The 12,987-nt window shown below is 42.9% G+C and overlaps 1 pseudogene; it reads left to right on the top strand.

Moving 5' to 3' along the window:
* Positions 1 to 225: 225 nt before the first annotated feature.
* The window catches only part of LOC147688922 (6-phosphogluconolactonase pseudogene), a 76,066-nt pseudogene continuing 63,304 nt past the window's right edge, over positions 226 to 12,987 (top strand).

Raw genomic sequence — 12,987 nt, 5'->3', positions numbered from 1 at the left:
ATACGACAACTCAACATCATACCAAGGTCCTGGAGGGGCTCTATCATCTCCCCAATCTGTAAGGAAGGAGATAAGGCTTCCCCACATAACTATCGACTGGTGGCTTTAATTGATAACGAGGCAAAATACTTTGCAGGTACCCTACTCGAAGAGCTGACAGCCTGGGCTACAGAGAGATCCTTAATTCCAGCTAACCAGACAGGCTTCGCTAAGTCAGTAGGCACGATGACGAACATCTTGAGCATGGGCATGCTCATAGATAAAGCAGAATCTAACAAAATGCCCATCCATTTCTGCTTCATCGACTACAAGGCCGCCTTTGATAACATAAATCGGAAGCTTTTGTGGTCTAAATTGAAAGACTGGGGGATCTCGAGACCCCTGTTGGACCTGCTCATCAACCTGCACACAGAGACCAGGGTACAGATAAAAATAGGGGACGGATCCGCCTTGTCAAGGCCCATACAGACCAATAAGGGCCTAAAGCAAGGCTGCGTCCTAGCCCCCACGCTTTTCAACCTGTTCCTAGGTGACCTTGTCCCAATACTAAACGGTTGTAACTCCCACGCCCCTAAAATAGGAGGGCTCCAGCTACCTTGTCTACTATACGCAGATGACATCGTCTTAATAAGCCATACTAAGGTAGGACTTCAACATCTTTTGGATGCAACACAAAGGTATTCAAGTAAGAACGATCTTACAAAAAATCTGGGGAAAACCCAAACAATGACCATTAGCAAGAAAATAAGGAAACCAACATCATGGCATTGGAATACGACAAGAATTGAAGACACCCCAATATACAAATACCTAGTAGTGAAGATCGTCAACGGTGGGCAGTTCTCGGTCCAGAGAACAAGCATACGAGGGAGAGGTCTTTCGCTAGCGATCTCGCTGAAGTCGCTAAATCACAAACTTTCCGGCCCCTCTCTCCTACCCTTGACGCAAGTAATTCGCGCTAAACTTCTCCCAACAATTACCTACGGGAGTGAGGCACTCAGAGGAAGGGATGCTAAGACCCTCGACAATACTATAACAGCTGCATACAGAATAATTTTCAGTCTACCCAAGCAAACCTCACCCGCTCAAATCAGGCTTGAATTCGGCATTGATCAACAGCTCCTGGCAAGGCAGGGAGCCTATATGATAGCCTGGGATAAAGTGAGGAAATCAAAACAAGGAACTCTGAATGAACCCATGTGGAAGGAGTTAGAACAGCATCCTTCCTCAGCAGCAGCTAAGTACCTCACGGGCAGCCTGGCGAATACAGGTCTAGAACAGCTCTGGAACATTCCCACAAATCACACAAATTTCAAAAAATTGGTTAAAAAATCTATCAAATTACAATCATGGTTGCAAGACAAGGAAGCCCTCTCGAAAAGAACACATGGCTGGCTGACCTTGAACTCGTACACAACTAAAGCACAACAGCGCTACCTGGCCGAGGGATACTCCAAAAGTGTCAAAATGTGTTTTCTAATGCACAGGTAGGGCCTGCTACCTTGTACTCAAAATCTCCCACGCTGGCTCAAAATCAAAGCTGACCCCCTTTGTCGGCTATGCGGTTTGGCACAAGAGGACATGCTGCACTTGATATGCTCTTGTGAAAAACTACGGGACGAACAGAAACGCTGGCTAAAACACCACTTTAATCGGCAAGGGATCCGTACAAGAAGGACGGCGGTCCTTGCCTGTTTTCATCCTAATGACCCTGGCCTGAATTGCAGCTTTGTAAAATTTCTGAAGGCAGTTGAAAAGAAGATGCCAAAAAACCTAACCCACAACTGTCCCAGTTCAACTGATGTGACATCACTCTGCTGACTGTTTTACCGACTTCATGAGCTCATGAGGACATTGAGCAATACCTTACAAATATGAAGTCCAAATATAAGCACATCTGACATAAGGAAATGTGAACATTTTAATTTCTGATTCTTTTAAAACTGCAGTTTTATTTTTCTGTTCTTAATCCATTTTTATATTGCAATGGTTTTAAGTAACTATGCCAAATAAAGATTACTTACTTACTTCATCACGACTGAGAGGAGTTATCATGTACTTTTTGGAGTACACAGATCTTTTAAAAGTCCTGTCAGCAGCTAAAGCTTCCCCTCGACTTACATGGTCCGGATCACCTCTGTTCTTCGCGCAGGATTACGCCAAAGCCACAGCAAGCCGACGTAAAGCTTTCCTGGATATGATAGCTGACCTGCGTGCTTTGGGTGCTCGCTATGGTCTTTTACACCCATGCCTTTTCAAGGTCACTTACAATTACAAGACAACGACCTATGAAGATCCTGTACGCCTCCAAAGCATCTTGAATTCTTGCAAGACGGCTGACATGGACTTATCTGGTCCTTCTTCTTCTTCCTTCCCCCCATGATTGTTATGCTTTTCCACATGACTCCTCTCAACATTGCTCCTTCCTCCACTTTCGTTTGTTCTTTACCCTCCCAGTTGCTTCTCCTGTTGGTTTGTAGATGAATTTTCATGTTTTTTTTTATAACCGTGTTGGTTACTCTCATGTTTACTCATGTGTTTTTCATATTTATAAACTGATGGCTTCCATGTTTTGTTTCCTTTCTTGGTCTACTTTTTCATGTCCGCTCTCTTGTTTTTGTGGATTCTGAATGGCGCTCCGAGGATCTCCTTAGGCCGTTCACCTTGCTGACCCTGCAGGTCCCTCCTGCTCCATGTGGGTCCACCCTCCCTCCCTTTTCTTGTTCCTGTTTTCGATCCTGGTTGCTCACCCTCGCCCTGCCCTTTTTTGTAGGTATGTTTTCCCTTCATTGTTTTTCATTTTTGTTTCATCATGCTTTCTTTTTCTCTTCCTCTTCTCTCTTTATCTTCTTTCACTACCAGTGGTGGCTGGTCTTAATGGGCGAAAAGGGCGTTGCCCTACCAGTGGCCGGAAGAAGAAAGAGAGAAATGAACACCATGTGGAGCAGCAGCTTTAAAGCGCTCCACTCAGCGCTCACTGCTTTGTTCAATTTCAAGGTTATTTTTTTTAAAGGAGGGGTTGAGGATGAGGTCAGAGTGAGACGAGTCCTCCTGCACATGTGTTTGCAGGGGACAAAAGGCTATTGCTCGCCCTCGATGCACACACAAGGAGGAGAGTGATGTTACCATGATGGGAGTGGCCGGAGGAGGCAGTAATGAATACCTTTTAAATTGGGCGCTTATGCTGTAGCCCAGGGGGTTTTCAGCACAGCGCCATTGAACTACATGCAAAGGGGCAGGGCTGCCCTACATCGACAATGTGAAGGGGGTGGCAACAACAACCGAGGCACTCCCTTCATGTTGCGTCACTGTTTCTGTTTAAGCCTCCTGATTGGGTAATGGAAGCTTGGGAAGTGAGGTGTGGAAGATTTGTGTCCACAGCGCCGGCGGCAGCTCTGATTTCATTTCCGTGAGACTGAGCATGCAGCAGGTGTATGTGGGAGAGGCAAGCACTGGCGCCCAAAGTACTGCAGTGCAGTAATAGCGGAAGGATCGGGTATGTGTGGGACATTACGAGCAGACGACTGGTCCTAGTGGTAGTCGGGACAGAACAACGTAAGTGCTGAATAATAGATTAGGCTTTTTGACCCTTGTTTTTCAACCGTTGTTTGCTGGTTAAGGAGCAGGGCTCTGTCTGGTTAATGCATGATGTGCTGCTCCAGTTGATGCAGTCGAGATTTCCCATGAGGCACAGGGTCAGACTGATTTGCATATAGCCATGTCTGAACTGGGGTGGCAGAGTGGGCTAAAGAACAGTGATGGATTAAACCCAGATCTTTTGACTGGGTGCGAGTGTTTGATTGGTTCAGATGCTCCGTCCATTACCACCCCCTTTTGTACCGGTTAAGGAGCAGGGCTCTGTCGGATTAATGATCTGCTGCTCCAGTCGATGCAGTCGAGATTTCTTTGAAATCTTTTGGTCTTGGTAATTAATTGCATTGTAAAACAAGACTACAAGTCCCAGATGCAATATCCATGAAAAACTATTTTGAATCGTAACAGGACGTCACACATGACAAATGTTAGGAGGTCTGAAAGTTGATGTTCATATTAGTGTGCTGCTGCTGTATTACAATACTGGAAACACACAAGGCCAAAGAAAGCTGAAATTATATCAGAAATTCAAAGGTGCTACGAACAGGGGCCCCTAAAATACTTTTAGCCTCAGACCCCCAAAATCCTTAAGATGTCCCTGCAGTACATCTCGGAAACCGTGAGCAATGTTCGCCTCTTTATGTTTCCGGGCTGGGCCATCTAATAAAGCCCTGACTGAGAAACATCAGGCACTGCCAATGCCTAGAAATAGGCGCTCTGCGTGGAGTGATCCAGCGGAGACCATCACCATAGAATTTTCAAAAGAAATGCCTGGGCTGGCACAGCACTCCACGCACAGAATTTAGAAACTTGGCAGCTATTATCTGTGTTAATCTGTTCTGATCTGGTGGTAGGTACATCTGTAACTAAGTGCTGTTATTAGAAAACATGTTCCCCGGGAACCCATACATTTGGTGGTCAAAGTGTGGCAGGCGAAAGGGGATGGACTAACAAGGGGAGGAGTCTGACAGTCAACTTCTAGTTTTTTTTTTAAACCACTGCAACTAGATTGACAAAAATGAAAAAAATGTGATAGTAAATCTGTTCTGGCTTAATTGTTCACAAAGAGGTTTGTATTAAAAATATATTGCAGAGTTAAGACACTGACTGCAGATATCTTTGTGTGCCTGCAGTTTTTGGGTATAATAATTACAGTAAGATAACTGGGGGTTAATTCACTTCCTGGAAAGATGTTTGGTCTAGTCCGGTTTGACAGAAAATTGGATAAATAAGACATAGGGCTGATATACTAGCTTTCAATGCACATCACATGCCATGTAGATTTTGTTACCATTCTGAAACAATCTGTCTTCCTCATGTGAAGCGCTCCGATACCTCGGGGTCTGGCTAGCACTGTATAAAACTCAATAAATAAATAAATATAGTGCGTGCATGTTCTATGTTAAACCATGAATGGATTATTTCAGGTGCCTAGATCTGAGTGGAAAGCAGAGAACCCCCTACCCCGAGCCGTCCTTATGACACTCATGCTTGAGCGCTTCCCACAGGATGCAAAATTTAACAGCTCCTACGCCCCCCCACTTTCAAATGTCACCAGCTGCCCCTGTTCACTACCGGTTGTCACCTCTTCTTCATTAACTCTTTTTCCTACATTACTTTTCCTTTCTCATCTTACTACCTATTCACCAGCTTCACGGCTCTGTATTACATTCTTCTCATTACTGTCATGATCTTTATCTTCTTTTCTCTTATGTAATCCCGCTAACTTCTTATTACCTCAATTTTCATATCCTATTATTGATTCATTTCTTCTTGCCTTCCCTTTCTCTTCTTTTTTACACTTTCTTGCTCTCTCCATCTTTGTCTTATTGCACTCCTTTTTTCTTTCTTCTTATTTCTTTCACACAATCTTTTATTAGGTTTTTGTTCTCTCATGCTGGGCTTTCTTTTTCAATCTGTTCGATTTGTTTATCATAATCAATATTATATTGTATGTCGTTAAAAGCTGTTACATGGAATGCTAAGGGTATTAATTCTCCTATCAAAAGACAAAGAATCCTGTCACATCCGGCCCAGTTGAATGTTGATTTTGCATTTTTACAAGAAACTCATCTTTCAGATGTGGAATCTGCCAAACTCAAAAGGGCCTGGGTAGGTGATGTATATTATTCTCCTGGGGATGCCAAACGCAACGGGGTTGTAATTCTATGTCGCAAATCCCTTTCTCACTCCTAAGTAACCCAAGCATCTGGCACAGAAGGTAGATGGGTTTATGTTAAACTTTCTCTAAGAGGTATTCCAATTTCTCTCCTCAACTTTTACGCCCCAACTGGTGATGACCCTACTTTTTGGCATACGATGTCCACGCACATCACCAAATTTGTAGACTACAATTTCATATTGGCGGGAGACTGTAATCAACCTCTTGACCCTTTTCTCAATAGGAATTCCAAGGCTTCCTTTATTCCAAACAAATCCCACAAGCTTTTCGCTCAGGTAATCTCGCAACACAAGCTCATCGATGCTTGGCACCTTTGTAACCCGGCGACAAAAGAGTTCACCTTTTACTCGCCTACCCACCATTCTCAGTCAAGGATTGATTACATTTTCGTCTCCCACAATATTGCCCAAACTCTTACCAACGCTGAAATTGGTCCCATCTTATTGTTGGACCATGCCTCTGTCTTAATCAATGTTGACATTCTTCCTAAAATTACTGGGCCTAGATGATGGGGCTTCAATAACGCTCTTCTCTTGGATCCTAAACTCACGGCTTCTTTCACTGAATTTTTTGATGAGTTTTTTAAGATCAATGACATGCACTCCATACCCCAGCAAACCATCTGGGATGCTTTTAAAGCCTCGGCAAGAGACTTCGTGATTGGTTATGTTGCCAAGAAGCGGAAATTCGCCCGCAAACTCACTGGTGATCTCCTACAGGAAATTAAGAGATGGGAACACGTCTATTACACTTCACATTCCCAAGATAGTCTGATTGCTCTTGTTGATGCTAAGATGCAATTTAACAAAAAATCTACTGAAGATGCCTCCCTTGACTTACTGAAGTCAAGTGCAAAATTCTATGGAGGCAGAAACAAAGCGGGGAAGATTTTGGCAAATTATTTGAAGGTTAAACACAATAAGCTGAAGATTGAATCAATGTATGATAATAATGCTAATTTTATACACAAAGATGCTGATATTATATCTGAGTTCTCTTTCTTTTATAATACCTTGTCCTCTTCTGAAACTCAGCCTTCCCCTCAACTCCTGTCAAACTTCTTCTTTACAAAACACAAACCTCAATATCTCCCCCTTGATCTTATGTAAATGTAAATGTATTTCAGCTTATATAGCGCACAGCTACCCTCGGTGGGTTTCCCGGCGCTTGCTTAGGGAACCCGTCCTGTATTCCCCTGTGAAATAACCCCGGCAGGGTATTCGCAAGGTGAAAGCCAGGCATCCCGCCACGAGGGGCCATTGTGGAGATTAAGCAAGCTATTGCCCAGAGTCGCAGAGTGTGAACCCATGAGTCGAGAAGGCACCGGAGCGAGAATTATCGAGTCCATGGAATTTTTTAGCCCAAGACCCGCCGAGGCAGGGAATTGAACCCTGGTCTAGGGCCGATCTCAGCTTCCGGGTCTGCCGCCTCTAACCCCTGAGCCACACTTCTCCACAATCTTACCTCTTTAGAATCAGATGTTTCCCAGCAAGAATTACTCACTGCACTTCAACATCTCAAGAAAGATAAAGCTTCTGGACCAGATGGTTTCACAGTTGAATTTTACCTCCATTTCTCAAAACTCCTTATACCAAAGTTGCATTCCCTATTAGATGCTTTTCTTTACCTGGGTCACTCCTCAGGTTCCTTTTCCGACGCTCACATTTGCCTCATTCCCAAGGAGGGAAAGGACGCCAAATATTGTAAAAACTATAGACCCATTTATTTAGTCAACATTGACTATAAAATCTTTGCTAAATCACTCACAGCAAGATTAGATCTCCTGTTACCTGACCTGTTAGGCCCGGAACAATCTGGTTTTGTCAAAGGACGCTTCATCACTGACAACACTAGACTTCTGTTTAATGTCCTGTCAAAATCCTCCTGCCTACAACACTCCCTTACTGCGATTGCCTTAGATGCTGAGAAGGCGTTCAATAGGGTTGAATGGACCTATCTCTTTTCTACCCTCGAATGGTTTGACTTTGGCCCCTGATTTATCTCTTTGGTATCCCTTCTCTATTCCAACCCATGTGCAGCTGTTTGTGCTAATGGTCTAGTTTCTTCCTTTTTTAATCTAGGAAGAGGTGTCCATCAAGGCTGCCCCTTATCCCCGTTTCTTTTTAACTTAGCTTCAGAACCTTTTCTTTCCAAACTTTGCCAACATCCTCTCATTCATGGTTTCCAAACCCCACACTCTCATATCAAATTGGCTGCATATGCTGATGACATTTTGCTTTTTATGTCCAATTCCACTGAATCAATACCTGCCTTTCTTGATGTAGTACAGGAATACTCTCTAATTTCTGGCTACAAACTTAACAATGACAAATGTGAGATTTTGCCTCTAACAAAGTTCACCTTCAAAACTGATTTCAGTGACTCTAATTTCACTTGGAGTTCCTCCCACATTAAATATTTAGGACTACATGTTACTCCCTCAATCTCGGACACATTCTCCTTTTGTCTGAACAAGTGTATTCAGAAAATATCAGATCTAACGTCCAGGTGGCATCCTCTTTACTTGTCACGGTGGGGTCGCCTTGACACCATTAAGATGATGTTATCCCCTATAATGCTCTACACAATCTCCAATATTCCAGTGCCCATCCCTTCAAAACTCCATTTTATCCTCCTTTCTTTGGAATGGTAAAAAACCCCGGATGTCCCTAAGAAGGCTAATACAGCCGAAATTGGAGGGTGGAGTCAATTTCCCGGATTTCCCAGCTTACCAGAAAGCTTTTCTCTTGCCACAGGCCTCTTTTTGGTTATGAGATCCTATTGATCCTTGCCCTTTATGGGTCACGGTTGAACGTCTCTCACGTTCCCCTTTCTCTTTTGCCGAATATTGGTCTTTTTTTCGCAAACCCTCTTCATTACACACTCCTCTGCATACATTCACTACCAAATTATTCCTTTCCTCTACACCTCCCTCCCTTTCTACTATTGTTGATCTCCTGAGTTCCACTATTTGGCATAACTCACACTTATTAGTCAACAATAAGCCCTTTTACTGGAGGTCCTGGAGGCAAAAAGGGTTACATTGGGTATCTCAACTGTTCTCTAATTCTATTTTTGTACCTTTCTCAACACTCCACTACTCTTTTGATCTACCTATCTCCTTTGCCCGCAAATATCTTATTCTTAAGGAAGCAGTCATGTCGGCATATACTTGACTTCTACAGTCTGTTGCTTCTTCCACATCTTCTAACTCCACCTCACACCTTCACTCTTTTCTTCAAACTTTACCTAAGGCAGCTGTCATTTAAAAATACCTTTATGTCACAGAATCCACTAGGTCTAAATCCAAAGTAGAAGCACAATGGGAATGTGACTTTGACACATCCTGGCCAACGTCCTTATGGACTAAGATTTGGACTAAGATTCGTAAATCATCCAGAGCAGCGACCTTGACCCAATCCTTGCTCTTCATTTACAATAGGCTTCTCCTCACACCGACAGATCTCAGCAAGAGGTTTTCCACAACCCCTGACCTCTGTTGGTCTTGCTCCTCTCCACATGATACTCTATTTCATATGATATTCTCGTGTAAGGCTGTCCATAATTTTTGGATACAAGTCTGGTCTGATATCAACGAAATATTTCCACACCCACATTCCTTTCTCCTTCACTCACGTTTTCCTGGGCAGTCTCTCCCCCTGCTGGGATGACATCTCTCTTAATACCTCAATCATTGATCTGTTGCTGGCTGTTGTGTTTCAGCAGATTACAGCCAATTGGGAAAACTTTTCAAATATTTCCTTTAAAGCATGGTGGTATAATGTATGTCACAATCATAGACTGGATACTGCTTTTGTCTTCCCTATTCATATGGCAACGAAACGTATGCATTTATGGCTTCCAGTCACATTGTACCTTGATGTATGTGCTAAACCTTCGTTTCATTTACAACCTGCTCAACAAGAAGTTTCCAAGCCTCCTTAAATACCCCAGACATTCCCTATATCTCCATTATCTTATTGTACTTTCCCAGTATTGCATTGTTTTTGTATTCATAATTATTATTCTTCCTATGTTTTGCTTTAAAGCCCGCTTTTAGTCTTAGATGTCTCTTACTGTTCTTAACATATTGTTTTACTTAATTGCTTACTGTTTTTACTTTGTATAGACACCCTGCCCTTGTTTCAATAAAATTATTTTTGAACTTAAAAAGAAAATCTATGATCAAATGGAAGTAGAGCCTGAATCATGTCATCAGACAAACAAAGATGTGAGGAGTCACATTTACATGTCAGATATCCCAACATATGCAGACACCAAGAGGGTAAGTAGCGCCTTTAACAAACATCTCTGGTTTATCACTCCAGTGCACCGTTATGCTTGTAGAACGATTCTCAACTCACTCCTCTCCGTTGTCCAGTGGCACTCAGGAAACAACTGCTGTCTGAAATCGTGGTTGAGGCATTCAAGGTAGCTAGTGTGAGCATCGGCTTTTGGCACGTGGAACTGTGTGAAAGTCACTCGTACTGGAAGGGCCGACACTCGGCTCAGAGTCACCTTAATTCTACAACGCTACAAGTAATGTCTTTGTTTAACAAGCACAGCCCAAGCGCTGTTTGAAACCATGGTTGAGGCACTTAAGACAGCTAGTGCGAGTGTTGGCTGCATAAAAAAAGGTTCCATAAAACTGGAGTAGCAGATTATCGGGGTCAGAGTAGCTTCTTTGTTTAGCAGGCATATTGATAAACTATTATATTAATCATTTTTTAGATCCAGTGGGGTTCCCCAGTCTCAAGATAACGCGTTAGGAGAACTGGTGATGTCTCACCATAAAACACTTCACACAATATGATTGGGTGATTTTAATCTGAAACCCTACTCCAAAAACTCTGAAGAGTTATGCAGAATTTTGGACTATAAAAATTAGTGCATTGATCACTTTCATCATAATACCCACGAAAATGCGCTCAATACTATATTAATGAAATGGCAACATGTAGTCCATACTGCTAAAGACGCACACATTGGGTTTTTCTCCACAACCTTATAGAGGCGATTACTGCTCTACACTAGAGTAAATTATCTCATCTGAGTCCTTAAGCTCAAGGCCTCTCTCACCCATTATCTCCTTTACTGAATTTAGTGATCACTCAATCGTGTCCAGTACCTTGTTGTGGACGGTGAATAAGCCTCCAAATGGCATTCATTTCCCTAAACTAATATTAAGGAGATCAAACGGCGTAACTTTGAAATGGGAGAAGGTTGATGTGGCTGCTCTTTTTACTAGCTTTGTCCAGGCTAACCCAGAGAGTGTACATATTTGTTTTGATCCCTCATTAGATCACTGTTGTGTAGTTGAGGTGTTTACGACGCTACTAAAGTTCCTAAGATCAAAGCTGATACGTTCACCCACCATGAGATCCCACACTCAACCAGTTGTTTGACTAGAGCTGTAGAGCTGCCTCGCAAAACCTGCGTAAGGCACTTAAAATTACCCCAAGAAATATACAGCAATCAGGACTCTTAGGACTAATTATAAGTTAGCCCGGACAAACAGGCTAAAACAGATGATAACAGAGCCATGGGAGAACCTTAGAAAAGCATCCCTCCTTCATGATAACATAGCCGTCTGGAAAACTGTAAATATGACCTTCCTGAGTGATAATACCATCCCTGCATTAGATACTCACATCCATGAAGCTTCGAGGGTAAAACACTTTCAGGATATCTTCCAGAGGGAGGAGCCCTGTGTAGGTACATGTGACCCCCCTAATTCAGAGCCTCCAATATATTTGTCATGCAACTTGGAAGAAATCCAATTAGCCCCAAACTAATCCCCTTGGGGTAAAGCACAAGGGCCTGATGGAGTCCCTATGGATATTTCCTTTGCTAACATCCCATTCTGGGCTCCGCTCCTAAATTTAACTTTTAATGTCATAGCTGTGAATGGTCCTACTCCCTCTTGGAAACAATCTATAATAATTCTGATATATAAAAAGGGAATACTTTTGCACCTGCCAACTATCGGCCAATTTCTTTGCTTGATAGTACAGCTAAGTTAATAGGCGACGCATTACTTAACAAACTAGAATTATGGGCAGTGGACAGGGCTATCCTGTTGGAAGTTCAGTATGGGTTCAGACATGGTAGGGGTACGTTGGACCTGTGTTTAAATCTGACTCTAAACATTGGCAAATATATGAAAGCAAAGAACACCCACTCTATGCAGATGATGCCATTTTATTTGCGAGGACGCAAATGGCACTGCAAAATCTTATTTTCCAGTATATTGATTTTGTGCACAAGCTGGACCTGCAAGTCAATAAAACCAAATCCTACGTAATGTCAATAGGTCTGGATAAAAATAGGAAAATGAGTTTATCTTAGGTGGGGAAAAAATTGAACAGGTACCTCCTTTTAATTATTTAGGGGTCACAATTGACAATAAACTTCCATGGAAGGAGATGCTACAAAACAGAGCAAATACAATGACTGAAATCATCGCAGCATTATTCAGGTTCACAAAAAAATTGGGCCAATAGCCAATATCAGAAATGTTCACAATTTACAAGGCCAAAACGTTCTCAATGGTCTTCTATGGGGCAGCAATATGGGGCATTGCTGACGTAACAATTCTGCAAAAACAGGAAGACAAATGTATTAAAAGATTACTGTCAATCCCTTATTATTATTATTATTATTATTTATTCTTATAAAGCGCGATAGTCACCCGGAGGTATCCCAGCGCTGAAGAACCCTGAAATCACCAGGTCAACGGAGCAGGAGACTGAGAAGGACAAGGGAAGAGAAGGGGGAAACTGAACCAGAAAGGAGGGAAGGGGGTGTACTGGAATTAGGGAAAGAGGTGAGTTTTTAACAGTTTCCTGAAGCGCAGGTATTGGGGTTCAAGACGAAGGTTACGGGGGAGTGCGTTCCAGAGGCGGGAGGCTTGAACCGAGAAACGTCTTCCTCCTGTTCGAGTTTTTCTAAATCTAGGGATGTTGGTAAGGTTTTCTGCATTGGAGCGGAGGGACCTGGAGTTCCTGTAGGGAGTGACCAATTTACTAAGAACAGGGGGGCCTTGGTTCTGCAGCGTTTTGTGAACGAGACATAGGGCTTTAAATTTGACTCTCTCCCTTATGGGGAGCCAGTGGAGGAGTTTAAGAGCGGGCTTGGCAGACGATCTGGCCGGGGTGTTAGTGATGATCCGGGCGGCCGCGTTCTGAATAGTCTGTAGTTTAGTAAGGGTC

Source organism: Lissotriton vulgaris, chromosome 10 (assembly GCF_964263255.1).
Source record: "Lissotriton vulgaris chromosome 10, aLisVul1.2, whole genome shotgun sequence".
NCBI lineage: Eukaryota > Metazoa > Chordata > Amphibia > Caudata > Salamandridae > Lissotriton > Lissotriton vulgaris.
Note: the sequence above shows the minus strand (reverse complement) of the source record. Positions and strands in the feature narration are given on the sequence as shown.